General features: G+C 43.8%; 1 protein-coding gene across 2 annotated transcripts in view; it reads right to left on the bottom strand.

Annotated features, from left to right (window-relative positions):
• CLOCK (clock circadian regulator) overlaps window positions 1-22,335 on the bottom strand; it is a 127,692-nt gene extending 105,357 nt beyond the window's left edge. Inside the window, exon 1 of one of the 2 annotated variants that reach the window (XM_075066443.1) lies at window positions 22,152-22,335. The gene's annotated coding sequence lies outside the window, so the exon portion shown is untranslated. The remainder of the gene's footprint in view (window positions 1-22,151) is intronic. The other variant, XM_075066442.1, reaches the window with a different exon arrangement.
• Window positions 22,336-27,007: the final 4,672 nt, after the last annotated feature.

Below are 27,007 nucleotides of genomic sequence, written 5' to 3'. Positions count from 1 at the left end.
CTCCGGCTCCAATCACAGTGAGCAGAGTTTGACTGGGCAGGACTGTGTCTACATTTCCACTGCATCTACTAAAGCAGGTCAACCAAGTGTGATGTTGTGGTGGGAGTCTGCTATAGATCACCAGACCAGGGGGATGAGGTGGACAAGGCACTCTTCTGGCAACTAACAGAAGTTACTAAATCACTGGCCCTGGTTCTCCTGGGGGACATCAATCGCCCATTTTGGAAGAGCAATATAGTGGTGTATAGACAATTCAGGAAGTTTTTGGAAAGTGTAGGGAAGAATTTCCTGGTACAAGGGCTGGAGGAACCAAGTAGGGGCAGATTTCTTCTTGACCTGCTGCTTACAAACAGAGAAGAATTAGTAGGGGAATCAAAAGTGGATGGGAACCTAGGAGGCAGTGATCATGAGATGGTTGAGTTCAGAATCCTGAGACAAGGAAGAAAGGAGAGCAGCAAAACACAGACCCTAGACTTCAGAAAAACAGACTGACTCCCTCAGGGAACTGATGGGCAGGATGCCCTGCAAGAATACCATGAGGGGGAAAGGAGTCCAGGAGAGCTGGCTGTATTTTAAAGACTCTTTATTGAGGTTGCAGGAAAAAAAACATCCCAATGTGGCAAGTGACCAGCTTAACAGTGAAATCCTTGCTGATCTTAAACAAAAAAAGGAGCTTACAAGTAGTTGAAATTGGACAAATGACCAGGGAAGAGTATAAAACTATTGCTCAGGCATGCAGGAGTGAAATCAGGAAAGCCAAATCACACTTGGAGTTGCAGCTAGCAAGAGATTTCAAGAGTAACAAGAAGGTTTCTTCAGGTATATTAGCAACAAGAAGAAAATCAAGAAAAGTGTAGGCCCCTTACTGAATGAGGGAGACAACCTAGTGACAGAGGATGTGGAAAACGCTAATGTACTCAATGCTTTTGTTGTCTTTCTTCCAGAACAAGCTCAGCTCCCAGATTACTGCACTGGGCAGCACAGCATGGGGAGGAGGTGACCAGCCCTCTGTGGAGAAAGAAGTGGTTCAGGACTATTTAGAAAAGCTGGACGAGGACAAGTGCATGGAGCCGGATGCGCTGCAGCCGAGGGTGCTCAGGGAATTGGCGGATGTGATTGAAAAGCCATTGGCCATTATCTCTGAAAACCCATGGCAACTAGGGGAGGTCCCGAAAGACTGAGGAAAAGGCTAATATAGTGCCCATCTTTTAAAAAGGGAAGGAGGAGGGTCCAGGGAACTACAGGCCAGTCAGCCTCACCTCAGTCCCTGGAAAAATCATGGACCAGGTCCTCAAGGAATCGATTCTGATGCACTTAAAGGAGAGGAAAGTGATCAGGAACAATCAGCATGGACTCACCAAGGACAAGTCATGCCTGACTAACCTATTTGCCTTCTATGATGAGATAACTGGCTCTGGATGAAGGGAAAGCACTGGGCATGTTAATCCTTGACTGTAGCAAAGCTTTTGATACGGTCTCCAACAGTATTCTTGACGGCAAACTAAAGAAGTATGGGCTGGATGAATGGACTATAAGGTGGATAGAAAGCTGGCTAGATCATCGGGATCAATGGTTTCATGTCTAGCTGGCAGCTGGAGTGCCCCAAGGGTTGATCCTAGGGGCAGATTTGTTCAATATCTTCATTAATGATCTGGAGGATGGCGTGGACTGCACCCTCAGCATGTTTGCAGCTGACACTAAACTGGGAGGAGAGGCAGATACACTGGAGGGTAGGGATAGGATACAGAAGGACCTAGATAAATTAGAGGATTAGGCCAAAACAAATTTGATGAAGTTCAACAAGGACAAGTGCAGAGTCCTGCACTTAGGACAGAAGAATCCCATGCACTGCTACAGACTAGGGACCGACTGGCTAGGCAGCAGTTCTGCAGAAAAGGACCTAGGGGTTACAGTGGATGAGAAGCTGGATATGGTTCAACGGTGTGCCCTTGTTGCCAAGAAGGCTAACAACATTTTGGGCTATATAAGTAGGGGCATTGCCAGCAGTTGAGGGACATGATCATTCCCCTCTATTCGACATTGGTGACGCCTCATTTGGAGTACTGTGTCCAGTTTTGGGCCCCATGCTACAAGAAGGATGTGGAAAAATTGGAAAGAGTCCAGCGGAAGGCAACAAAAATGATTAGGGGGCTAGAGCACATGACTTATGAAGAGAGCCTGAGGGAACTGGGATTGTTTAGTCTGCAGAAGAGAAGAATGAGGGGGGGATTTGATACCTGCTTTCAACTACCTGAAAGGGGGTTGCCAAAACATGGATCTAGACTTTTCAGTGGTACCAGATGACAGGAACAGGAGTAACCGGTCTTTCAAGTTGCCAGTGCAGGAGGTTTAGGTTGGATATTAGAAAAAAAAAACTCTTCACTAGAGGGTGGCGAAGCACTGGAATGGGTTACCTAGGAGGGGGTGCTGGAATCTCTTTCTTTAGAGTTTTTTTAAGGTCAGGCTTGACAAAGCCCTGGCTGGGATGATTTAGTTGGGGATTAGTCCTGCTTTGAGCAGGGGATTGAACTAGATGACCTCCTGAGGTCTCTTCCAACCTTGATATTCTATAATTCTATGGCTCTACACTGTTGGGGGAGGTGGTTTTATTGCACCCCAGTAACGGGATGCTTATGTCATCCGGGTACATATTTGAGCGCAGACACATGAATAAGCAGGTTGATGCAAGGTAACTTAAATTAATCTAAGTTTGTAGTGTAGCCTGGGCCTTAGTAAATTAGCACTCTACTTCTACCAGAATTATCAACTAGAGAAGTCTGATAATCCTAACTTGCTTTTATCTACTCTATTAGGAAAATTTTTGTTATACTTGCATATTTTAGCTCTAAAACAACTTGATTTAGCAAATTAGTTTAGTCAACACTTCAGTCTACCTTGTTATTCTACAGTATTCAACCTGTGGCCAAAAAAACCTGAAACAAACTCCAAAACAGAAGCAGCCTTTAAAAGTGAAGCTAGTACAAGTGATGCAGTGATGCCAACAAGATTTTCTGAAACCCTTGCTGGAAGTCATAAGCTCCCCTTGGTTTGTTGCAAGCACTTAAAGAGCAGCAGGAAGAACAGCGAAGCATTTTTTTTTTTTTAATTAATCCACTTCATTTAATGAGAATCTTATTGAAGAATGCAATTAATCACATTATGTTGCTGGTTCTGAGCTCCCAAAGCCTCAAAAGCTTAGTGAAACACTTAATTATTACCTTGTGGTTACTGCTTATTTCTTGTTTATTATTGGTAATACTGCAGCTCAAGTTTATTAATTGTATTGACACCTACACATAAATCAGACCTTTAAAAAGGTTTTATATAAACCTACAGCAATTTATTCATTGCTTTAAAAATGCTAATCTCTACAGATCACTAATGAAGTCCTTTGAGTGTGCCAGCATACATTTTATTTTTAAAAGAAAACAACCCAATAAGCGAAACCTCTTCTCTTCCTGCCCCATCATAACTATTCAAGCACAGATGCTTAACCTCTCTTAGCAGTGACCCAGAAGAGTTTTTCACACATTCCACAATTCTCCATTCTGGAGCTATTCAATGACATATCTTTTCTAACCCCTTCTACCTCTCGTTACACAGCTGCTCCAAGAACATCAATTCTCTGACTCAAAAAGGCTCCTAATGGCACTCCACAACTGAGCTAGCAAATGGTGATAATACACACAGCAATTACTGTCCATTGAGGGTTCAAACATCTCACTTACATGTGTGAGTAAAACTGATCCAGGAAACACAAGTCTTAAAACTGTTCTTGAGCTAGTGCATCTCATGTAGCAGCTTCTTTGTCTGTCACCATGTGACCAAGTTAGCCATCTTTTCTTTAAGTCTTATACATTGCTTATGGGCGTATGATTTTTCAGAAGCACTCAGCACCCAAAACTCCAACAGAAGTCAAATGGAGTTACAGGTGCCCAACACTTCTGAAATCAAGCCCCCAGCAGTGGGAAAAACATACAAACCAAAAGCAATTGCTGCTTCAGCTACTTCTATTTACTGTAAAGGGACAGTAGAAACTTTTTTTTAAAGTCCATTAACATTATCACTAGTATGCTCGTGTACTTTTAAAAAGCATTTCCTGAGTCCAAGACAATAGTTTCTGGGGCAAATGGCAGGACATCAGGATTTACTGATGACTATGACACCAATCCTGCAATAAGAACTATGCAGGCAAACTTTTGCAATTGAGAGATGCCCCAGTAAAGAATTAGGACCGAGGTCCTTGGCAAATGAGCAGAAATTGGATTCTCAAATGAAAGCAATTGAAAGTAACATACAAGGGTATGTATCAGTTGAAATCAAATTAAAATCCAATTTTAGTTAAACCAGTACAAGACCAGCTCTTAAGCCTATGACATGAGATGAGTTGTCAGTGATTCAATCATTATTTTACCGAAAATATGAATCACTTTGATGTTTAAGTTCATATATGTGGATTATTATTTAATAATATTAAAATACAGATGAGGCAGGACAACTTAGTAAAAAGGTCTCAGGCGTACTGAGGTGATTAACTGGATATGAAGGCAGAGTTAATGTTGGAATTTGAAGCTCAAATGAATTTGCAGTTATAGGAGTCACTGTTCTTGAGTTTATTTTATGACTGCTTTACCATGAATTTCCTAGGATTTTTAAAAACGGAAAGAGTATTGAAACAGTACTAATGCTTTATAACTTGTGTCCCCTCCCTCCTACCACACTGACCATATAAATATGTCCTCAAGTCCCTTTACTGCAGTGGTCTCCAACCTTTTTACACCCAAGATCACTTTTTGAATTTAAGGACATCCCAGGGTCTAACATGCCCCCTTCCAGTGGTCCTGCACCTTCCCCAAAGCCCCACCCCACTCACTCCATCCCCCCTCTCTCCTTCATTTGCTCTCCCCCACCCTCACCAGGCGAGGGTAGGAGTTTGGGAGGAGGTGTGGGCTCTGGGTTGGAGCCAAGGGGTTTTCAGGTGTGGGAAGGGGGTCTGGGCTGAGCCTTGGGCAGGTGGTTGGGGTGCAGGAGGGAATATGGGGTGCAAGCTCTGGGGGGGAGTTTGGGTACAGGAGGGGCCTCTGGGCAAAGGCAGAGTGTTGGGGTGAAGGAGGGGGTACAGGGTGCTGGCTCTGGGAGGGTATCAGGGCTGGTTTGGGGTACTGACTCCAGGAGGCGGCTCAGGACTGGGGTGCGGCCTCCCGCCAGGCAGCACTTAGGCTCTGGCGGCTTTTGATAAGCAGTGCAGCGTGGCTGCCGCTAAGGTAGGCTCCCTGCCTAACCCAGTTCCACACCACTCCCGGAAGGGGCCAATGCACTCCTGGAGCCCCTGGGGGGGTGGGAGGCATGTGGCTCCATGCGCTGCTCCTCTCTGCAACCACCGCTCCCACAGCTCCCATTGGCAACAGCTCCCTGTTCCCAGCCAATGGGAGCTGCGGGGGCAGTGCTTGCAGGCGGGAGCGGTGTGCAGAGGGAGACCCCGACCCCCTCGACCCTCAGGGCAGCGCTGGCCGCTTCCAGGAGCAGCGTGGGGCCAAGGCAGGCAGGGAGCAGCAACCCCGCTATGCCACCGGAGATCACCATCAACCAGGAGATCCTCTACGATCGCGATCAACTGGTTGGTGACCACTGTCTTCCTGTCTCTTTCTGAATGAAGGCCAAACTCTTCAACCCATTTCCAAGGGCTTGTCTACATGGTGCATTAATACACCCCAGCTGGGGTGTAACTTCTGGTGTGCACCAGCGTGTCACACACTAATTAGTCCGTGTGGACCCTGCTGGTATGCATAAAAAGTTCCCTAATGCATGTTAATGTAGTCCTGTTTCAAACAAACAGTCCAACAGGCCAATTAGTGTGCAATATTCTGATGCACACTAGAATTTACATCTCAGCTGGTTTGCACTAGCACAATGTAGACAAGCCCTAAGTCTATATCTTCTAGCCTATATCTTCTCCCATTTCTCACCTTGTAGTTTTTCCCCCTCAAATTTTTCAGCTATGTTTCCTACATCTGAATAACATCCCTCTTCCCATCAAGCCTCCTCACTTTCCTCCTTCAAATCCCTCCTCAGCCTTGCTTTCCACTATCTTCCACTTATACTCTCTCTTATCCTCCCTTCCCACCTTATCTCAGTCTCTACCTCAAAATGTCAACTTGTATGATTCATTCATTATAACACATTTTTATTCATTTGAATCCTTCCTCCTCCTCTTTCCTTAGGCTCTCTTCTTCACTTCCTATTTTTGTCAAATTTAGATTGCAAGCTCTTCAAGGCAGGGACCATGCTTTTTAATCTCTAAAGCACCATGCAAAGTTATGAAAACAAATATTTAATAATAAAGACAGATATAAAAAAGTAAAACGTTATAAGACTGAAAATGGTACTTTTTTTGTTATAATAAAAACAATTTAAAGGAAATTGTTTCAACTTTTCAAAATATTCCCCTCTGACCCAACTGCAGTAATCATGAAAATTTCACGCCAAAAGAACATTTTTTGGCAAAACCATTAAAGTTAAAGTGATGGAGTTCAGAAGTAGGACTTACAGTAGAATCCCAGCTTCAAACTACCAGCAGCTCAGTTACATATACATGTAATGTGCAAAAAAGATTTGTTTTGGATGGCCAAAAACCAAACCATCTTAAAATGAATGTTAATTTAACCAGACCCACAAACTGCAAAGAAGAATGCAGAGATATGTTGTGGTAATCTAGCCGTCCAGTCCCAGACCTGGACTTTAGTGTCCACCAGTCTGGTCCTGTCCCAAACCTGGACTTTTGCGTCCAAAGTTTGGGGGCTTACCTGAAACTCCCCCAAGCTCACTACCAGCTTGGATATTCTCGCTGCCACCAGATCAGGAATTAATCTATGGGGCCTGATCCCCCCTTTCCTCCCTCTGGTGTCCCCAACCCTCCCTTGGTGGGACACCCAGATTCCCAATCCCTTGGATGCTAAAAGCAGGGAAAATAACCCCTTCCCCCTCCTTATCAGGCTTGCCTCGCGGCTAACCTGTGTGACCCAAGAAACCAGCTTTTCTGCTTCCCTCAGGACAATGGAGATGCAAAATACCCACAGCTGGGCTCTGCCACCCCCCTTGCTCCAGGAATGAGGGAAAAACTGTAACCACCAGAGAACAGAGAGAATTCTTCGTCTCTTTCCCCGTAGTCTGCTCTTTCCCTGGACCCAAATAGGAAAATAGCCCACAGCCTGGCTTTTCCCTTTGCCTCCCTAGGAAAAGAACTTTCACAAGGTTTAACAAGAAAACTTTATAGAAAAAAAGAAAGAAAATATAAAACAATCATCTTGCATTAAGAAACTCAATACAGGCTCTTGCTTATAAGAAAATATAAAGAAACAGTCTGATTTAAAAGATAGCCCAATTAAACCAGCACAACAAATTAACATACAGGTAAATACACCCCAAAGACCATCATAGCTGAATTACTTTGCGGTTCCTGGGTACTTACAGATGTTTAGAAGAAGTATTAGGAGAGAATTAGAAGAAGACTTGTTTCCTCATAGCTAAGAAAACAACAAAGACCCCGAGTATACAAATTCCCGCCCCTGACTTTAAACAATCCAGTTCTCTGATTGGTCCTCTGGTCAGGTGTTCGGTTACCCTTTTCAGGTAAAAGAAACTTAACCCTTACCTACCTATCCATTTATGACATATGTATTTCAGGTAAACTATATTTCACATGCCAATCCAAGATAAGAAACTTATACAACCTTTTAATTAGAGAAACCAATACCACCATTTCCGATTAGGGTAAGAAGCACCTGGTAAAAATAAGGGACACTGTGTGCTCCAACAAGTAATGTCAATTACAACTTTATCCTTTAAAAAAATGCCATTCTATTTCCTATAGCTTTTGATGAAGAGAAGTCTGCAATTGTCTACTGAACTGAGGAAAGTTAGATGGTTTCGTTGGAGTACGTTTTCTGACCTTTCAGATTTACGTTTCAAGGGTTCCTGGCCCGTCTCCCTGTATTCCTAAAGATAAGTTTTACCATACGCAAACATTTCCCCTCAAAGATATGTTCAAAAACTTCAACTTTCCACAGCGATTATAAGGATCGCAAGTTACTCCAAATCTCTGGCATTTATATGCAAACTTCATTCTCCAGCACTCTGATCCAAAACCATTCCATTCAAGTATTTGAGTCCAAAACAACTCACTAATAAATGCAAAGTCATAAGATAACAGCTTACAGCACAGAGCAGATTGTATAAGCAAGCACAAGGTATTTGTTTATACAGTAGATATCCTCGTTACCCACACAAACTGCAATTTATGAAAAGAACGAAAGGAAACAATTTTGCTCCTTGCACATTAACTAAAAATCACTACATTTCTGGACAATCCTATATGCTTGTTTAATTACTTCAAAGAAGAACAGTTTTGGTTACCATACATAATACTGTACTTTACTAATATAGCTGGATGCACTAAACAATAGTAATGAATTTACAACTAGTAATAGAACTTGATGTTAAGATACTTTAGGTATAATTTAAACAAGTTGCACAAAAGACTGCTTTTGGTAAATAAAAGCATTAAGTAATAGAATACACTTTTGCCATCTGGGCACTTATTGAAATTAGCACTTATTTTGCCTTTTCTGGCATCTCAAGCAACAAGATTAGAAAATAGTTTGTTCAAAAAGAAGTGTTTTGAGTATTGTGAACTGGAAAGGGAGGACGGAAATATAGTTAGATGCATAAGGAACTTACGAGGAGAAAGAAGATGACAAAGAAAAGAGAAGAAAAAAGAAACAAGTATAAAATAATGTGACATTTGTATAGGTGAGATTGGGAATATGCGTGGGGAGGGGGTGGATGCACTCAGATAAATGAATGAAAGCCAAGAGAGGGGAAAAAAGAGGAATTAATAGCTCAGCATAAGGACAAAAATGTTCAGGTTTTTAGGCAAATTGGATTGGTAACCAAAAAAAATTAATTTCCCAACTAAAAATTTCCCATCATTTCTCCTCCAAATAGAAATAAAGCCCTTATTTTTACAACATTCCAATCATCCATTTTAGTCTATCTGAAACTCAAATCTCTCATAGTAGCCTAGAAAGTATTAGCAACAGTAACACGTTTGACACCCTACATGAATCAACAGCAGTTCTCAATCTGCAAGTCACAACTGCCAAAAATATCACACAGTAGCTCATGCGATTACAACCAGTCCCACTCAGATACCAGAAGCATCCCATGAACTGCTGAGCTGATTCACATTCTCAGCGACCCAGCACTTGCTCCGAAACTCTAAGGATAAGATACATAAGAGTCATGAATTCATATTAGAGAATGACCTGCAACATGTGTTTGTCATATCTGAGCACAGACAGAAAAAAGTTATGAGAATTCCCTGAACATTTTTTTTTTTTAAGAGATCACAGACAGCAAAGATAGATGTCTACACATGCATTATATAGAGATCTTGAAGAATGTGTGCACATTCTTTAAGATTTCTAAAGAAAACAACACAATTTCAGTAATGGAGAAAGTATAAATTGAAAGTAACTTGCTACATTAATGTAACTAACCTCAAGCTTCCTAGTCCCAATTTTATTTTTGGATTGCTACCATTATAAATGCAATACTGGATCAAAGGTATCACTTGTATCATTTTCATACACTGTGGATTGCATTATGGTGATCTACTTTTAATCTATTAAAAGGTTAATTCCTTACATTTTTGATTTTTTTATTGGAGATGTGATTTTCCATTTAACTGAAGTCACAGGCCATGTGATTTAAGTCACACATTTTCTGGGTTTTAACCTTTAACTAGTCTTTATTTGATCCATTGCTTCCATTCCAATACACTCAGTAAATCAAATACATCAGTGCCACTATTTTTATTGCATTTTGTCTTATTCTGCCAAAATCAACTTACTGTGGCCATTTTTACTAGCTCTGCCAACTTTACATTTATTTTTTCTTTACATCACAGTACTTTCTCACTTTCGTTTTCTGTGAGCTATCAATCGACTATCGCTATGCATCCTGCTGTTCTGGCCTTGATCTGTGCGCTGTTCCTTACCACTTCTCTTCCCACCACTCCTCACTATTCTTTTCTTCTTTCCACTTCACTCCTGTCCAAATCTTCCTCTTTCCCTTGTTTGTAATAACAAATAGGTACAATTAAATATTTCAATAATTTTAACTGAAATATATTAAGAACCAAGATGATATTAATGGTAAAAGCAAGCCCAATCAAACTGTTATAGCCTTTGTCCTGTCCTTACCCCAACTTTACCAGTTGCCTGTCACCTTTGCGTAAAGCCAAATTTATGTTCAATCCTGCAAACACACACAAGTAATTTTATTCAAGCAAATAGTCCCACTGAAGTCAATGGGATTACTTCTATAACAAAACTACCAGAATGAATGCTTGCAGGAGCAGGATTTTAGACCATAAACTTCTTTTGGCAGGGAACAGCAATCATGTATTTTCAGTCTGAAAAGTATCATAAGACAAATCAGTGCATATTAAAAGACTTCTCACATAGCTTACCCCAAACTGACTCTTCAATGGCCTAGTTCAACAAAGGGATCTATGTCAGAGGACGTATACCCACATGGATCTATTTGTACTAAAGTTTTTAACAAATAAATCTTACTCCAGTACTGGCTTTATTGGGCTGTACTAACAGTTTATTATACTGATTTTGTCCTCTCTCACAATAGGCTCTCTTAAAAGCTAAAGTGATCTTAGCCTACTCCAAAAAATAAATTGTTTATTAAATCATGACATATGCTGCCTATGAAATCACTTACAGGTTCTAAAAATGATATTTAGAACAATTACATAAGCATAGCTCCTTTTTTTCCATACACGTGGAGTGTGCTCACTGTATACACAAACCCACAAGCCTTGGCCTCTCCTCTCCTTTCGAACAAAAATCTCTTATTAATAGAATCTCGTATTATAAGATCTACATATTATAGCTTTTAATTTTTACATTTAAGTATGTACTTTAATAAATAATATTGAAATTGATTTTCTAATTTCAATTTTGTTCATAAGCACATTGAGACTGGACAGGGAAACTAACACAAAAGATCTGAATTCTAAATACGTGCGTTGGAATGGAAAGAGTCCAAAACCTGTAATGCTGAAGTTGCTGAAGGACTCAGAACCAAAGTAATTTTGTTGCTGCTACATAATACTAAATATACAGGAACTCTACAGTACTCAGGACTTCATATTTATGAAAAATGCTCTTTTCAATACTACTATTATCATCAACAGTTTACATAATTATACTGCAGTTTTGTAAAATCTGTTATCTGCCTCAAACATCAAGTAAAATACATGCTCTGGTGCAGGAAAAAAGGGAGAATTCACAAAAATAAGGAACAAATGGTTACCTTTCCAAAATTTTGATATAGAGAGACACTATGGATATATAAACCTGAACCCTATTAAAAGATGGTGAAGTTACTTGAAAAGAAAAGTGTGTTTCAAACTCCAAGGAAAACAATATCTTGAAGAAGAACAACAAATTAATTTATATGCAAGATTAGAGGTTTTACCCCAAAAAAGTTTTCCAGTTATTACCTACAGTCAAACGATGGTATAATATTATATGCACATAACTGTGAAAACAAGCATTAGAATTTAAGAGTCGATTTGCTGGCACAAAAAACACTTGCATCTGTCAAATAAAGTAGTTGGGAATTTAAAAATTTAAACATTTGTTCCTATGACTAAGTGTGGGCACGAGATTTCAGGCGCAAAGTTAAAAGCTGAACACAGGACTCTTTGAAAATTCAGACCTCAACATTACAAACATACTCCACATACACATGTAGCCACTTGCAGAATAAAAACTCAGTACACCTGTATCACACATTCGGATAACATAGTCTGTTGTATGGAGTAAAACTATTTTTACATTTCTGGTGAACACTGAGCAGATTAAAAAAACATTATGTTCACAATGTGAATCTGATCTAAGATTAAAATACTTACTTTTGTTTAAATTATACTGTACAACCCCAAGCAACTGCAATTAGGCCAAATTAGTGTTTTAAAATCTTTAAACACATACTTGCTGAACAATTTAATTGTCATGCGGATTACATACTAATAAGATAAATTTGTCCTTTTGCAGCTGCAAAATTTGAACATGAAAAATTAATCAATAATATTATTTTTTATATCTAGTTAATAATACTACACAGACGGCTAAACTACAGATCTTCAGACTGAAAATTAAGGAGCATAATTTTTATTACCCAACCAATCTGACTTACTATGGAAATAAAATAATAGAAAGCAAATAAACTTTGCCTAGCCGAAGGAAATATGAATCACCAACCAACCAACCAACAAACCAGGAAACTATAAAACATTCAGTAAAGCCTAGAAATCATAACTATTGAACTGACATTTGTGAAAGACACCTTTTATACTGCTGCAAAAGATTTTTAAACCCAAACAAAAGATAAGAGTGCTATTTTACTCTGAAATATGGTACTGAATCACCACAAGGTCAGGGACAGTTGAATGGTTTGGGTACTAACTTTTACTGACTCCAAGCTCTCTGAATGTCCATTTGGGTATTAAAACTTTACATTTTAAACATGCTGAAGCAATAGCCTGATTTATTTTTTTTAGTCCATCTCCTAAGATCTTCCAGGTACTTTCATCATGGAAAAGTCTTATGACACTATTTAATATAAATGAAACAATTATGCAATTCCGCTTCTGCCCAGCAATATCATAGTATGGTTTTTCTTAAATGTCCTATTAATACACAAGTGTTCAGTTCCAGGCAGACCACCGTGACCCTCGAGGCAAGACAGATTCACCCTTGATGTGCCGAACACAAGATGACTAATGGCATAACACAGGCATAGCTCTCCCAAACTAAGAGGGCTTTCAGTGACGCAGTGACACAATGAGTGAAAAACTCATTGGCAGAATGTGGCTACTGAGACACCGGCAGGCCAGATGCCAGCTCTTGCCAAGGCTGCAGGCATTAGCTAAGAACTGACAGACTCATAACTGGAGACCAGACCAGTTCACTTATGTGTTAGGTAGGCCATGTCTACACTACCACTTATGTCAGCAAAAGTTACGTTGCTCAGGGGTGTGAAAAATATACCCCGAGAGACACAAGTTTCGCCAGCATAAGTGGTAGTGTGCACAGTGCTATGTTGGTAGGAGAGCTTCTCACTGAGGTGGTTTTATTATGCCAACAGGAGAGCTATGCAAGAGATCTTACAGCGGCACAGCTCCATCAGTACAGTTGTGCTGCTGTAAGCTCGCTAGTGTAGATACGGCCTTAGTGTAGCTCAATATATATATATTAACCTTATAAGAATGTATTTAGTGTTTTGACTATCCAATGTTTATAAGTTGCTGCATGCATTAATCCTATTTGTAATGTCTGTAGTCCATGCTAAGGAAATGGGCAAATTTTGCTTTATAATTTTGAAGATGTTTGCTTTAAACTTGTAAACCCAGGTGGGAAGAGTATTGCCGTCCAGAAGAACTATCAAAATGAGATGGGTCATCAAAGAACACTGCAGTACAAAGGATTGGGCAATGGCCCTACCACACTTTGGAAAAGCTGTGTGAAAGGAAGCTTGGCCTATGGATTTGAAGGCTGAATAAAAAAAAAAAACAAAAAAACAAAAAACAGACACAGGAAACTTTTCCATTTCTTTGCTGTTTGAACTCTTATGGGGTCAGAGACTCGAAACTGAAGCCAGAGATCCCCAGAGTCTAACTCATAGTTCCACCCTGAAAGCAGTGGCAGATTAGCCACTGGGCCAACGGGGCCTCTGCCCAGGGGCCCCAGGAAAATGGGCACCCCTGTGCGCCAGCCCACTCCACCTACCCAGTGCTCCTGCTGGGGAGCAGGGCTGGGGCGTAGAGGCTTGTCCCACTCCTCCCATCCAGCGCTCCTGCCAGGGAGCGGGGGAAGACCCTGCACCCTGAACCCACTCTCAGTAGAAGCGCTGGGTGAGCAGAGCAGCACAAGCCCCATGCCCAAACCCTGCTCCCTGGCAGGAGCACCAGGGGAGGGGTGCAGGGACTGCAGGCGGGGACTGGCCCAGGGCCCCAGAAAAAAACATAATCTGCCTCTGCCTGAGAGAGGCTTTGAATTGACAGATCACTACAACTCATCACTCTTAGGATTTAGATTGCAACTCATTTGTGCATATGCTTGCATGCTTTAGCCCAAGGGTGGGCAAACTTTTTGGCCTGAGGGTTACATCTGGGTGGGGAAATTGCATGCAGAGCCAAGAATGTAGGGCTTGGGCAGGGGGTTGGGGAGTGGGAAGGGGTGCAGTGTGCAGGAAGGGGCTCAAGGCAAGAGGTTGGGGTGCAGAAGTGCAGGGTGTACAGGGGGCCTCAGGTAGGGGGTTGGGGTACAGGAGGGGGCTCAGGGGGTTGGGGTGCAGCAGGGGTTTGGGGCGCGGGCTCCAGGCCAGCGCCACTTACCTGAAGCAGCTCCAGGGTGGCAGCAGCATGCAGCGAGGCTAACACAGGCTCCCTGCCTGCCCTGGCCCCACGTCACTTCCGGAAGCAGACAGTACCACATCCCTGCGGCCCCTGAAGCAGCGGGGGCAGAGGACTTCGCGCACTGCCCTTGCCTGTGGGTACCTCCCCCAAAGCTCTCATTGACTGCAGTTCCCCATTCCCAGCCAATGGGAGCTAAGGGGCAGTGCCTGCAGGCAAGGGTAGCATACTGAGCCCTTTGCCCACTCCCCTTGCCCTTCCCCAGGGGCCGCAGGGATGTGGTGCCAGCTGCTTCTCAGAGTGGTGCAGGGCCCACGGCACCATGGTGGTGGCAATCCCATGGGCCGGATCCAAAGCCCTGACAGGCCAGATCCAGCCCATAGGCCATAGTTTGCCAAACCCTGCTTTAGCCTGTAAATAACACATTTCCTTTTCCTAGTTAATAAATCTTTAGATAGTTTGTCACAAGATTGGGTACAGGCATTGTTTTTGGTCTAAGGTACCTATTGATCTGGTGTAAGTGACTGGAAGCAACCTGAATATTGTCTGATTTTTGTGTAAGTGACCATTTATCATTAAGTCCAGTTTGTATAGGTGGCAAGAAAGACTAGAGAGTCTAAGGGGACTGCTTGTGACTTCACGGTAGTGATGCAGGAGTTCACATTTGTTATTACCTTGGTAAAATCTAAGTATAGAACATACCACCAGTTTGGGGTATCTGCCCTGTTTTTGAAATTTTGCCCTGAGGAAGGCACTCTCAGTCACAAGCCACTCCAGACTGCATGACAGCTACATTTCAATCTAAAAAGTTTATTTTAGAAAACGAAATCATTCAGTGCTCATTTATTTTACTGTGCAAAGCCTTTTTAAAAAGTGTATTTTGTGAATATATAGATGCAGGATATGGACTCAAGTCAAAAATTTGTTGCTTTTTTATTAGGAAAGCAAGACATTTATTAATTTTTCCAAATACAATAAATATACCAAAATACCAGATTCATCATAATACAAAAAATAAACAGAGAGGGTTATGATAAAGGCAGGGGAGGGGAAGTGAAATAGCTATCTTCAAGGCCTATGTTAATAGTAGACCTCTACAAAGTCAGCCCACATTGTTTTGAATTTTTTGGGCATTCCCTTTCGCTGCATGTAAGGTCAGCCATATCATTGAGCTAAGCACTAATATCTGGTAGGGATCAATTTTTCCATTTTTGCAGGATTAATTTTTTAGCAAACAAAGCTGCAGGTTGGAAACACGCTGCTTTGTTACAAGGTCATCTCTAGATATCAGGAATATATTCAAGAATGAAACTTGGGCTCCAACTAAGAATCCAGTATCAAACTGGTCCTCTGACTGACCACATACCAGAAATTCTTGACACAGGGGCACTTAATGTAGCACCAACTGAGTTACATTTCCAACAGCATTTGTGAGGCCCATTACCATTAGCCTATGCAGGGATCAGTATATTTGAAAAAGTGTCTTTTGGCAAATAAGCCAAAGCGTCAGCTCTATAGTTGCTTTTTTACACTAGACAGCATTGTATTCCATTGGATCAAAGCCAGATGTGTATCCAATCTCTATTACAAGCAATTCTCAAATTATCAATCTTTGGCAGAGTTTTTTGGGCCAGAATATCATAAAAGGATGCTGGCTGAATAAATCCGGGAAGTTTCCTCCAAAATAATATATGATCTGGAGCTCCCAATGCATCTGGTCTAAATACACTAATAAGTAAACACTTTAACTGTAGATACATCCATGCTCCAGAGCAGAGTTAACCACTCTGCAAACAGTTATTGAAGATCTACACAAATGGTTTAAATTTATCATTGTCAGTTATCTGTGACAGTCGTTAATTCCTCTGTCCATCCAATCCCTCAAGATCAAGGTTTTGCTACTGATTTTAAGAACAGGATTGTTCCACATGACCACTTCCACGTGGAAGAACGGAGGGAAGCAGAACTTTCTAGCCAAGTTTGACCAAGCTTATATGACAGCCACCACTGGGAGAACTCTGGAGCTATCAGATCTATAATAATCCAACAATGTCTGAAAAGGGTAGAGGATACCCCAGGGCGGGCAAACTTTTTGGCCTGAGGGCCACACTGTGTTTCCAAAATTGTATGGAGGACTGGTTAGGGGAGGCTGTGCCTCCCCAAACAGCCAGGAGTGGCCAGTCCCCACCCTCTATCTGCCCCTCCCCCCCGCTTCTCACCCCCTGCCTCCCAGGCCAGGAGCAGCGCCGGATGTGGCCCACAAGCCATAGTTTGTCCACCTCTGGGATATACCAATTCTCATTCAATCTGAACTTAGGGTGGAGTCTGCGTGTCAAATGTAACATCCACAGAGATGCCTGGCTTAACAAAAAGGAGACATGAAATTGGGAATATTGAGGGAGCTGTAATTTGTTCAGAGCCAGTCTAGATTTCTTACCTGTACCCAAAGAAGTGCTGAGAAAATATTACTGAATTTCTCAAAATGAATTTGAGGAATAGAAACAGACAGACTGCTCAGGACATAGAAATTTCTGGGAAGAAGAGTATACTAATTTTACCTGACAAACTGAGCATTAAACTCCATCTCCCCAAATCGTTAGCCACTTGGGCAATAACTGGTTCTATATTTATCTTAGGGATGCCCTGAATATTTTTGGGAATCAGTATTCCTAAATATTTCAGATAAGAGGATTGCCACTGAAAGTCCCAATTTGAGAACAGGCCTTTGTGGGTATATTGTTAGTGTCTAAAATTTCTGATTTATCCAATTAATTTTATATCCTGAGAGGTGTCCAAACTTATTACCAGTAATTTGGAGGTTAGGAATGATAACCTGGAACACATATACAAGATCATCTGCATAGAGCACAATTTTATTCTTGGTTTGGGCCACCCTGATACCATTAATATGTTTATTTGCTCAGATGGCAAAGGCTAAAGGTTCTGGAGCTAAGCTAAATCAAACAGAAGAGGAGAAAGTGGGCAGCGCTGTCTCATCTCTCTGTAATGAAAATGGGGTGTAAATAATACCATTGATAACTACCCTGGAAGTCAAGAGCTTAATCCAAGCAATATATTGTTTACCAAATGCAGTTTTTTTTTGTGTGTTAGCAAAATCTGCCCACATAGCCTGGGGCTAAGACCTTTACAGCATCTAAAGAAATGACAGCTAAGAGTTCTTTAGAATTTTTCGAAGTGGTAATAATATCAGTTGACACAAGTTATCTGAGCCACATCTATTATGAAGGAAGTCTACCAGATTTGTGAGTAAGAATGTAAGAGAGAACTTTGCCCAATCACATAGCAAGAGCTTTAGCGAAAATCTTAGCATCACAATTGCTTAAAAAAAATTGTCTTGTAATTACTACATACACCTCTAACTCGATATAACGCCATCCTCGGGAGCCAAAAAATCTTACCGCGTTATATTGAAGCTGCTTTGATCTGCCAGAGTGCACAGCCCTGCCCATCCGCAGCACTGCTTTACTGCGATATATCAGAATTCATGTTATATCAGGTTGCGTTATATCGGGGTAGAGGTGTTGTTCAAGGTCTGTCCCAGGTTTAGGAATAACTGAAATTACAGCTTCTCATGGAGTAGGCAGAAGAGTTTGCTCATTCTTGATTTCATTGAACATATTCAATAACCTAGGTGTTAAAGTTTCAGAGAACTTTTTGTAAAATTCAACTGGGAACCCATCTGTACCAGGAGTCTCTGACCATCATATTTTTATACCCTGAGTCAGTTGTGTGATTTCTAAACAGGTGTCTAAAAGTTCCATCAGAGTCAGAGATTTGCGGCAGAGACAATCCACTAAAAAAGTTATCTAGGGCATCTTTAGTGATTCCATCTTCAGCTAAATATAGTTTTGAATAAAATTGTTGAAATTGTTTATTAATATCTGACTGTTGTATATAATTTATTGCTACTATCACGAATAGCAGCAATCTTATTTCCGTTAGCCTCAAGCAAAAGGCTGTCTCTCTTGCCAGATTCCTAGTAGTTTTGTTTAAAAAAGAATAAAGCAAACTCAGCCTTTTGGGACAGAAGTTTATTGATTTCATATTTTAAACTGATGAGAAAACAGAGTTTCTCTGGGGAAGAATTAGAAGCATAGTCTACATCCAAGGCCTTAATTTTCTTCACAAGGGTATCAATTCTATGCGCTCTCCGTTTCTTTTTAAATGTGGCATGAAAGATCATATGGTCTTTGATGAAAGTTTTAAAGGCTTCCCAAAGTGTGATAACTGATGGAGCTATTTGTTTTGAAGAAAAGTTCCAACTCTTGCTGGACAAAGTTAACAAATATGGTATCAAACAAAAGAGGTATTTAATCTTCACATTTTAGTTGGGGGTGCATATCCTGGGGGCCTAAAAGACATATGTATACAAGCATGGTCAGATATAACAATAGTACCAATGGTATAATCAGTGACAGAATTGATCGAGTTTTGTGACACTAAGAAACAGTCCAATCTTGAATACACTGAATGAACTGCAGAAAAAAAGATATCGTCTCTGGTCATAAGACTACCCAATCTCCATACTTTTTTAGCCTAAATCTGCTATCTATGTATGAAATACATGAGTATTCATGTTTTTATATGGAGAGGGAGAAGATTTATCAAGGGTTGGGTCTAGAGTTTTGTTAAAGACTCCAGCTATGATAACAGGATGCTGGCCCATGAAATTTATACTCAAAAAAAATAACAAAATTGGGTCATCCTGGGTTGCCCAGTACCTATTGGCAAACTGGATTTTCAAATTGTCAATTTCAGCCTTGAGGATAGTAAATCTGCCATCAATGTCAGATGCTGTGCTCAGAATATTAAAATTCAACTTTTTATGTATTAGTATACCAAAGCCTTTTGCTTAAGAATTAAAGCAACTAGAAATTGAGAGGCATACGCAATCTCTATTCAGTTTACGAGCTTCAAATTCTGTCAAAGGTGTTTCCTGGAGCACAGCAATGTCAACTTTTTTTTTTTTTTTTTTTAAAAGCACTGAGTATATTTTTTTTCTTGGCATTATTAAAATCCTTTATATTGCAGGAGACATATTTAATTATCAGAACCATCCTTGTTAAAATAGATAAAATATAAAGTCACTTTGCGAATAAATGAGAAATTGCAAATTTTCCTGAGCAGCACACAGTCCTAGAATATTGAAGCAGCAAAAGTTATATAACCCAGGGGCAGAGTGTTGCTTCCCAGTGCATATTCTAAAGGAGTGGGAAGGAAATTTCCAGCATGGAACGTAACATGAGGGGGTAAAAAGGGGACTTAAATATGTGAAAAAATAAGATGGAAAAGATCGTGGAGAGAAAAATATATATTAGTGCAATACAATCAAGAAGAAGAATCTGTTTAAACAATCCAAAAATAAAAACACTTGACATTCAGAGAGGGCAGCCAGATTAGGTGAAACTTGAAGATCCTCACAACCCCTGGGGCCCCAATCATTATAACTATAGTAATCACCTATTAGCAAAGGAACCTCCCTCCCACTGAGTTCTACCTGTAACTTGTCATTTATGGGTGGACCCTGATGTGAAGCCCCACTGACCTCAATGAGGCACTTCACGGGGAGATCAGCCTACAACTACATGGGCAAATAACCACTCTTTGACAGTCTTAAATTATATGTTAAATTAGCCACCAAAGGGAATTCAAGTAGTCCTAAAAATGTAAACAAAACAATTTACAAAAAGTAAAACACAAAATACGCATAAAATGACAGACCTCAAAGAAAACATTCCTCCTTCTTTAGGTGTACATGTAAAGAAACTGAAACAAGCAGTAAGTGAGAAGCAGATGTATAATGTTTGAGCCTGGCTGTTAAACACAGGCCTGAAAAATAATTTTTTTGTTCATGCTATTCTGTAATAATGCAAAGCAATTTTTTCAGGAAAATATTGCACTACAAGGTTGAATAACTGTTTCTCTTTAGTTTAAAACCAGCTCCAAGATGCACAATAGTCACACTTTAACAAGAATACCTGGTATTATAAAATAAATCTATTTGAGACGTGTTATTTTTCTTGGAATCTCCATAACGCTAAGAGACCTTAGAAAAACAAAATGTTTCCACTATTAAATAAAAATCACCAATCAAACTTTTAAAACAAACAAACAAACAAACAAACCATTCTCCTTACTGTATTTAACACTCCAATAAGGAAACAATGAGAACCTGAAAATTAGACTGACTACAAACTTCACTGAGTTTCAATTTCCAGGTTGAGAGAAACACAGAAGAATGCCAAGTAATTTAGGATCCCAATCCTACAATGCACATGCTTAATTGTATGTAAGCACTGCATGCCATTCTACTAAAATCAGACAGGCTACTTACATGCTTAACTTCAAGCATGTACATAAGTGCCAGCAGGACTCAGGAACATATTTGTAAAATCTTCACTTTTAATAATTTAAAGTGTTATTAATAAACACTGCTTAGACATGATGCTGAAAAAGTGTTATATAAAAGCAAAATAAAATGTATTAATTCAACAAAATTTTTAATGTTTCACTGTACCCTTAACTTCAGTCTCTCTGCTACAACAGAATTTAAGCAACTATTTCTATACTAAATTCGCTGTACAAACATTAGCTATTATAATTACTAATGATGTGAATCATTGAGATTTAGAGAGAGATCCTGCAAGCTGATCCAGGCAAGTGGACGCCTTAGGGCCCTATGAAAGGGACCTGTCTGAGTTTATAAAACTTCCGGCAAGTCAGCAGGACTATTGGTTTCCACAGGACAGCACTGACGAGTTGCAAATAGGGTACCCAGATGTCCCAAATTTATAGGGACAGCCCTGATTTTGGGGTCTCTCTTATACAGGCTCCTATTACCCCCCACCCCCACCCCCCGTCCCGATTTTTCACACTTGCTGTCTGGTCACCCAAGCTGCAAACGTCAGTTGTCCTATAACTTCTCACGCCACTGAATTTCATTCCAGCTGAACAGTGACACTAGGAACACCCCGCCCTGCCAACGACAGGCCAGGGGCTATCACGCCGCCTGGTTGTACTGTGCACCCTGTATCGTAGTCAGGACCGCTCCTGGCGCTACGGTTGCGGCGGACACGCTTGGCGCGGAGCCGGCAGGATAACCGCGAGGCGCAGCCCAGGCGGTACACAACCAGCTCGGGCAGCCGGGAGAGACCCTCTGACAGCGAGAGCAGCGCGGGGGGAGCGCCGCTCCCTCTGCACAGACCGGACGAGACGCCGCCTACGGCTCCAGGCGCGAGAAAAAAAAACAAACAAGGTCCCCGCCGCAGCGCCAGCTCCAACCCGCGCCCGGGCAGGTGGGAGCTGGCGGCTCTAGGGTCCCACCCCACCCTGGGGGCGGTGAGAACGGGCGGAGCCCGGCCGGGCGCCGGGCCAGCCGCGCAGGGCTCCAAACGTGCTGGGAGTTGTGACAGGAGTAAAGTGGGTCACAAGGCCTAGCGGGTCCCTTGTGAAGCAGCCCCTGCCCTGCCCCGCCGGGAGCCGCAGCCCGCGCCCGCCCCACGGGCAGCGGCTGCCCTGCAAACAGGAGCCCCGCCAGGACTGTCAAACTTTAATGGCTCCCCAAGCCCCCGGCCGGGATCCGGGGGACCTCGCCCGGCCACAGCTGTCCCGTCTGTCCTTGCGGCACGCACCTTACCCGGCTCCCCACGCCGCCTGGCCACCCCGGGCTCCTCGCAGCGTGCGAAGCCGCTTCCTGCGCTTGGTCCCAAACCCACCGAGAGCCCAGATTTTCCTCCAGCAGCAGCCAGGCCTGCGATTCCCTCACCGCCAGCACTGCGCATGCGCCGCCACAGCCTACCGGCAACAGCAGCCACCAGACTGGCTAAACCCCGCGCCAGTGCGCGTGCGCCAAGCAGCCGCGGCTGGGCCCGTGATTTGCCTTGGCCGCTAAGGGGCATGCGCGGCCTCCCACGCGGCTTGTGCTTCCTTTCTAGGAGCGCCTCCCAGCTGTGGCGCGCGGAGCAGCTACGCAAGCGCTCGCAGCCTGCGCAGCGAGACCCGGGCGGGCTCCCTGACCTCAGAGCACCCCCGCTAGAAACGCGGTGGCTCTGTGAGCAGAAAATGGCGCCTTTCCGCCGGGCTGAGCGGCCGGCGCGGCGACAGAGGCAGTAGCTGTAGACTCTCCCCTGCGCCTTCGCGGGTGGGGACCGCCCGAGCGGGTCCCAAAGCAGTTACCTCACCCTGCCCAGCGCCACTAGCTCCTTTAGGGGCGGGTCCGCCGGCCGCCCCACACCTAGGACTCCGGAGGCAGCGCGTGCGGGAGTCCCTGTGAGCCCTGGCCTTGTTAACCCTGCCTCAGGGACTGCCCCGCTCTGCATCCCGGGAGGGTTGGTAAAATCCCAGCGTCTCAGCAGCTGCGCGCATCTCGGTGGGAGGAGGAAAGGGCGACGTCGCACAGCCCGAGGGAACCGCTGGCAGAGACCAGCCGGGCACAGCGCGTAGAGCCTCTTGAAAGCCCTTAGCCGATCACTGCGTTCCTGCCTCCTACGCCGCCCTCCCTGTGCTAGCTGGGTGCTGCGCTCCCGTTAACGACCATCGCCCCTGGGAAACAAGCCACATGTTATACAGAGGGGCAGGCGGAAGCCAGGGTCCCGCTGCGCAGCCCGCAGCGCCACTGCAGGGAGGAGGAGTCGAAGGGAAAAAAATCACAGTCTGCGCCGGATAGGAGGCTGCGCACGTTCAACAAGGAGAGGAGTTTTTTACTGAGTTCGTCGCAGTTACTCTGCTTACTTATAACTCATATAAAGGTGCTTTATACTGCAAGTGATTTTTTTTCCCCTACAGAAAAACTACATCAATATAAAGTAACTTTACACAGATATAACTAAGTGCATAGTGGGAAGCAGCAGGGAGTCGTACAGCTTTCAGTGTACCAGTACAATTTCTGTGTCTAGGCTGAGGCTTAAGCAACTTGCTTGGCCACAATCAGGAAATTTATGGCAGAGTAGGGAATTGAATTCCATACACCTGACCCCTGGAATCTTCACCACCCAAATGATGGCTACTTACCTGGAACTGGAGTTCTTCGAGATGGACTCTGCCTATTTAAACTCCTGGCCACCTTCCTATTTCCTCAAGTTCCTAATTTTGACTGGGAGCAATGTAAGGAACTGAGGTGGCAGAGGGTTCCATATTCCTGTGTATAGCCTTGTCCTCAGCATGTCTGGAGGAATGCATGATCACTCAGGCACTGCTGTGAGAAGGGCCCACCAGCAGAGCTACACTGGCTGGCACGACCAGGGGTGCAAATAGGGTGGTATCCCAGTGGCGTAGCCAGGTTCTAACACCCGGGGGAGTGAACACATTAAAAAACGGCACCACCCGACATATCAAATTACTATGTACTTTTAAATTCTTTATGCATATTTGTACTTTAAATAAAAACACAAGAATGATATTGTGTTCCATGATCAAGTATGTGAGCCCACTTGACAAGTTTTATTGTCCTTGGGTCTGGCTTCCATCCCTTCTCCAGCTGTTGCAGTTGTCTGGAGTTGCTTGCCTTTCACACCTTCCTCTTTCACGCCTTCCTCATTTAACAGGGCAATTGATTAAGGGGTAGGGGGAAAGCTTAATCTATTCTTAGTAGAGAGACTTTTTTTCTATCTTATTCTATCCTTAAGGTCTATAATGTTATTCCAAGGTGTAGCGAGGGTTGCCGGGGCTCAACCCTCCCTGTGGAGGAGGGGAGCCACACTGGCCTCGCTCTGTTCTCTCTGGCTCTGGTCTTTAAGATCCGTGGTCCACCGTCCGGGGGACGTTCGGTCCCTGTGGAGCGGACCTAGCACAGGCAAAGTCAGTAGGGGTCCAGCCTTTGATGCAGGTGGGCACCAAACACTGTATGAGCTTGGTAGCTCTATGAGCTCGGGTAGGTCTGGCCGTTTTGGAGCAGGGCAGAGCAGTGACAGAATCAATAGGGGCCCAGCCCTTGGCTCGGGCGGGGCGCCAAACACAGTTCAATAGGCTCCGGCCCTTTTGAGGCAAGGCAGGGCAGTAACAGAGTCAATGGGGGCCCAGCCCTTGGTTCAGGCAGGGCACCAAACAAACAGTTCAATAAGCTCGGGCCCTTTTGGGGCAGGGCAGAGCAATAGCAGAGTCAATGGGGCGGTGAAAGGGGGTTTCTGCCACCCGGTTGCAGGTGGCAGGGGGAATGCAGGCCCACCCACTCCTCTGCGTTCCAGCCCGAGGCCCTAGTAGCAGCTGTCGCCACTAGGCGGTCAGTGGGGATCCGGGCCAAAACACACTGATGGGGTGATTCAATGGGGATCCCACCCAACACACACAGCCATAGGCTCAGGGCCTTCTGCAGCCTGACTATAGTCAGCCGCCCCCAGGCTACTTCCAATTCCCCTTCACTTCCTACCTGGTCCGCAGGGTCATACACCCCCATGGGCTCCTCCCAGTCTGGGCTAGGTGGTAGATCCGGGATCATCTCCGGGCAGCTGGGCCAGGTCTGGTCCAAGGGTTCCTCCGGGCCATAGTAAGGGCTGGGCAGCTCTGGTAGTTCCGCGTCATAGTGACTGCGGGTTAGTTCTGGTGGCTCCGCATCATGGTAGCTCCGGCAGCTCGGCATCGTAGTTGCTGCGGGTTGGCTCCAGCAAGTCCTGATACCTGTCTCTGAGCTCAGCAGCCTCCCAGCAACGAGGGTCGGCCAGCAAATCTGCTCTGGCCAGCAGCTGAGCTGCAACTGAAGGCCGGCGCCCGGCTTTTATACTTCTGGGTCGCCGCCTGACCCTTTGAGGGACAGGGCTTCCGCCCGGAAGTTCCGCCCTGGGGGAAGATTGACGGGGCTCAACACTCCCTGTGGAGGAGGGGAGCCACACCACCTCGCTACACAAGGGCAATGCAAGATTTCTACATGAGGCTTTGATACAAAGTTTTCATATACCAAGGGTCATCAGTACAAGGTTTCTATATGAGGCTTTGATACAAAGTTTCATGAAAACGGAGGTCACATGTGGGTAGACCCACTACAAGGTTATATGAAGAGGCACAACGTAAAATCAGAGATTTATCTACAGAATCCCATCATTGGGGAATTATGGGGGGGCTGGCTGGCCCTGCCGCTCTCCTGTTCTACAGGAACAGAAGTGACTCTAGGTACCAGAGCCATCAACCCAGCACTTCTCTCCAGTGCACCATTCTGTCCAAACCCCCCGCCCCCAAAAACCCTCCCAAGTTCCATTTACTGCAGCAAAATGTCTTCAAAAGATCAGACAAAGGTATTACCAATGACATGCGCAGAATATCAACTACAAACCCATTCGGGAAGGCAGTGAGCAATTCCAAGTGGCTGAAGGCTTAATGCAGAGAGGCAAGAGAGATGCCTGAGACCTTGGATTAGGTGTCTGGGTTTTATTGCTGGGGCCTACATTGTGCATAAAAGAACCTGTGGCGAGGGGTGCTGGGGAGCACCCCAGCAACGCAGGGGGACTGCATGATATGTGAGAGGGATTCAGTGTGGCCCAGGCCATCTTCTGTGCTGGCGTGGGGGAGGAGGCTGATCCTAGATGTATTTTATTGCGGGGGTGGGGGGGAAATCAGATTCACTCATCTATAGGTGTCACCATTGGGTAGGTTGTGGGACTGCGGTGCCCCCTAGTGGCTGGTTCCCACTTAATCACAGCGGATCAGGTAGTTCCCTTGGCTCAAGGGGGTTGGTACCTGTGGGGCTACAGGTCCAGGGTACAATCTCTGCAGCGGGGAGTATTGTAAATATAGCATTTAAAGCAGCCAATCCTGCTGCTGCTAGAGAAAACTCAGCTGCCATCGTGGAAAGCATGGGGTGCAGACATGAACTGTGGAGCATTTCCTATTCTTTAGGGGGCATCTGCAGCTTAGGGGATGGGCTTCTAGATAAGGCAACAGACTGGGTCTTGGGAGATGTAGGGTCAGTTCCTGCCTCTGCCACAGACTCCCTGGGGGGCCTTGGATGAGTCACTTAATTTCTCTGGGCCTCAGTTCCCTGTCTGTAAAATGGGGATAATACTCCATCCTCTGTCTGTTTGGACTGAGGGGACTGTCTGTTACTAGCACAATGGGCCCTCATCTAGCTGGAGCCTCCAGAAGCTACCTTCCTAATACCAGAAGGGTTTTTTTTCAGACTGTGTAGGCCCCCTTCCGTAAAGGTAACCTGAACGAGTGGAACAAGAAGGGATCAGATGGGGTATAATCCAAAATTCATTTGCCACTTGTGGTTGTTTTGCATGTCAAGTCATATTTCTGCATTTCAGTGTCCAGACTATATGGAGTCTCAGGAAATTTTTATTGTTGTACTTTTTAGGCTCCTCTGCTAGTTTTAAGAGTTTTTCTCAGCATGTAATAATATGAGAAAATCAAATTCTCTTGGCTTCCATCTTGAGAAGAAAATCAGGGTATTTGTTGTGGAACCAAGACTCCTGTTGAAATGTATGGGAGTTCTGAGTGCATGGAGAATATTGGATTGGGCCTGAAAGGAAGGAGTGAACACAAATCCCCTTGCTAAACACCTTG

This window comes from Chelonoidis abingdonii, chromosome 5 (genome assembly GCF_003597395.2).
Source record: "Chelonoidis abingdonii isolate Lonesome George chromosome 5, CheloAbing_2.0, whole genome shotgun sequence".
In the NCBI taxonomy this organism is placed as follows: Eukaryota; Metazoa; Chordata; order Testudines; family Testudinidae; genus Chelonoidis; species Chelonoidis abingdonii.
The sequence above is the reverse complement of the archived record's forward strand: the minus strand, read 5'-3'. Positions and strand labels throughout refer to the sequence as shown.